Source organism: Rousettus aegyptiacus, unplaced genomic scaffold (genome assembly GCF_014176215.1).
Source record: "Rousettus aegyptiacus isolate mRouAeg1 unplaced genomic scaffold, mRouAeg1.p scaffold_m13_p_2, whole genome shotgun sequence".
In the NCBI taxonomy this organism is placed as follows: Eukaryota; Metazoa; Chordata; class Mammalia; order Chiroptera; family Pteropodidae; genus Rousettus; species Rousettus aegyptiacus.
In genome coordinates, this window is record NW_023416295.1 from 167,671,332 (window position 1) to 167,675,271 (window position 3,940).

Sequence of the window (3,940 nt, forward strand, 5' to 3'; positions counted from 1 at the left end):
TGTCTCATGGCTACACATTAGGTTTCAACTGGGGTCCAGTAGCTGCTTTTCAAATAGGGAATAATCGTCACAGAAGAAGCCCTCATTACAAACCCTGGGAGTCAGGCACCTTTCAGGGCTCACCAGAGGCTTCATATAGTATCACTGTTGGCTCTAGTTGTTTCCAATACCACTGGGCCTGTAGCATCAAAAAGCTCTGTCATGCTTTGCACCGCAGACTGGTCTTGATACAAAGCCTCATTTTGCTCTAAGCCCCATTCAAAACTGTCATTCTTATGAGTTACTCAGTAATTGGGTCAGAGGAGCGTGACCAGATATGATGTATGCTGCCTGCAGTGAACAAAAAGGTCCACCAAGTGCTGTGCTCCTTTCTTTGTGGAGGAGGATGAAAGGCACAGCGACCGGGCTCTGACTTCCGTGGCGTAATGCTGATGAGCTTGGGGCCCTTGGACCCTAGAAACTCCATCAATGTGATACACATTGGAAATTTAACAGGGATTTGCTTTTTACCTTCTGACACGGATATATCTTAATAAGGCATGTGGGGCGTTTGATATTTCCTGCTAACCATAGCCAATTAGCATAATGTCATCAATGGAACAGACCAGGGTGATATTAAGTAGCTTCTGAGAATAACTGTGGCCCCTCTCTACTGCAGTGACAAGGACCAAGAGAGCTGGCATGGCCCTGGATCAAGGCAGTAAAGGTAGAGTACTTTACCAGCTAAGTACACACGGGCTGATTCTGGCTTTGCTTCCTAATTGAGATGGGACAGAAAGCACTTGCTAGGTCATATCTCTGTGTGCCAGGAACTGTATTGGGCTGTTCCAGGAAAGATGCAATTTCCAGAACCATAACTGGAAGATGCAGCCCCACCCGATTAAGTTGGTGATAACCTGTCATCCTCCATGATCTAAATGCCTTTGTAGCAGCCGAACAGAGGAGTTAAATGGGGATCGAATAGAGATCACGACTCCTGAAATCTCTCAAATTTTCACTGGAAGCACTAATTTCTGCTTTGTGTGATATTGCTCTGGTTTTCTATTTTGTTCTGGGGTGGGTGTCAGTTCATGTCAGTTACAAGGCCTTTCACTTGGCCGTGAACCTTCCAACTCCCAGAACCCTTGCTCCAGCAATTCTGCCAGTATGTATGTATATGTGTATATACACGCATATATATTCTAAATATACAATATTTATATATTATATATAATACATACTATATATATTCTAAATATAGTGTATGACTTTGCCCTAATTATATGCTTAAGATTAGTAATAGATGTTTATGGGAGAAGTGGTATAAATAAAACATTTGTTTTTGTTCGATTATAGCTGGTTTTGCTACCTTCATAAACCTATTTTTCTTCTATTATTATTACTATTATTGTTATTATTACATTGGCTAGCAAAATCCAGTAAGTTTCAAGTGTACAACTCAACAGTAAGTCATATGCATTGTATTGTGTTCACCATCCATAGTTCAAGTTCTTTCTGTCCCCACATATTTGACCCCTTTTACCCCATCTATCTTCCCCCCACCCCCTACCCTCTGCTAACCACTAGTCTACTGTCCATGTTCATGAGCCTCTGTGTGTTTGTCAAATGTTTGTTTGTTGCTTTTAGATTTATACCTCACATATAAGTAATATAATGGGCATAAACCTATTTTTCAAATTGGGATGAAAGCTAGAATGTCAACTCCTTAAGAATAGGCACTGTGGCTTTTGTTTTGGTGGGGGGCGTGAATTATGGTGTAGAATTTATTAAGAAACGCATAGGTGGATGTGGTTTCATAGTGTAAAGGTTAGCACATCTGTTTTATATGCAAAAGGTCCTGGGTTTGTGTCCCGGTGGAGCCACAGTCCATGGTTTACGGCCATGCCACCCTGAACAAGCCCAATGTCTGATCTCAGAAGCTAAGCAGGATCAAGCCTAGTTAGTACTTGGATGGGAGATCACCTAGAAAGACCAGGTGCTGTAGGCATAAATAATAATAATAAATAATAATAAAAAGAAAAAATGCATGGGTAAGATATCTGCATCTACGAAGACAACTCAAAGTGATTTTAAAAAAAGAAAATCTGATACAAGAGCCACGAGTACATTGATTAAAAAAGAAAAAACGTGAATATGAAGATTATTGATCAGTTGCAGAAACCTGTGGAAAAATTACGAGAATTTGTTTTCCTAAGTTAATTAGAAGAACGGGGCTATTTTAATGTTGAAGTCAAAGGCAAGAGCCTAACTTCATATTGAAGATGCAGAAAGCTGACACCGGACCCACTTGGGCACTATGGCTTTTAAATAAAGCCCTTAATCCCCAGCACCCAGTATGGTAATTTGGACATAACAGAGACATACTTAATTTTAGAAACAATAAAAAATAGAAAACATGCATTTAGAAAATGCAAAATGCATGCCTTTTCAAGGACATACAGAAAATTTTTTTTTTCTAAGACCGACAATATGCCTAACCATAAAGAATGTCTCAACAAATTTAATGGGCTGAATTCAGATAGAGTAGGTTCTCCAGAGACACAGGTGGTGATCCTGATATTAGTAATTATAAGACAACTGCAAAATCCCAACATGATTGGAAATTAAGCAGTATGCTTCTACATGACCCTTGCGTCAAAGAAAAAATTTCACAATGGAAATTCACTGAATGATAATGAAAATAATTTCCATACTTAGAGGGAAATTTATAGCTTTGAATACATCTGTTGGGGGAAAAAAAAATTCCTGAAAACCAATGAGCTCTACATTACCATTCTCAAAAGATTTACCAAAGAACAGATTAAACCTAAGAAAATATAAAGAAGAAAATAATATATAAATGTATGAAATATATTTAATGTGTAGGTCATTGTGACTTGACGTAGTGTATGTTGTGAAAGGATGCCCACTATCTAGTTAATTAACACATCCATCACCCCACATATTTAATTTTGTTTGTTTGTTTTGGTGAGAACATTAAGGTTCTACTCTCTTAGCAAATTTGAATTATATGATACAGTGTTATTAACTGTAGTCACCATGCTTTACGTTAGAGCTTCAGACCTTACTAATCTATAGCCGAAGGTCTGTACCCTTTTACAAACCTCTCCCTAGTTCTCCCACTCCCAGCCCCTGGCAGCCACTTTTCTTCTCTCTGTTTCTGTGAGTTCGACTCTATATTTTTTAGATTCTATGTATAAGTGATACCTTGCAGTATTTGTCTTTCTCTAGCTTATTTCTCTTAGTATAATGCCCTCAAAGTCCATCCACGTTGTCATAAATGGCAGGATTTCCTTCTTGCTCATAGATAGATGATAGATAGATAGATAGATAGATAGATAGATAGATAGATAGATAGATGATTGATAGATAGATAGATAGATAGATAGATAGATAGATAGATAGATAGATATAGCTAGAGATATCTCACATCTTCCTTTATCCATCAGTGGATATTTAGGTTGCTTTGTGAGCTAAATAATTCTCCATCTGAAAAATTTTCCATGTGTGCTTAAGAATTTGTATTCTGATGCTGTCGGATTGAATGTTCTGTAAATAAGTGTTAAGTACATCTAATCTAATGTATAGTGGAAATCCAATGTTTCTTTATTGATTTTCTGTCCTAGTGATCTATCCGTTGTTGGAAGGAGGGTATTAGAGTTTCATGCTGCTATCGTATTGCTGTTTGTTCTCCCTTCTTGTCTGTTAATATTTGCTGTATTTATTTAGGTGTTCCAATGTTGGATGCATAGATCCTCTTGTTGGATTGATCTCTTTACCATTATGTAATGACCTTCTTTGTCTCTTCCTATATCCTTGACTTGAAGTCTGTTTTGTCTGGCATGTGTGTAGCTCCTCAGCTTTTTTTGGTTTCCACATTTGCATGAGAGATCTTTTTCTATCACTTCGCTTTCAGCCTGTTTGTGTCCTTAACGCTGAA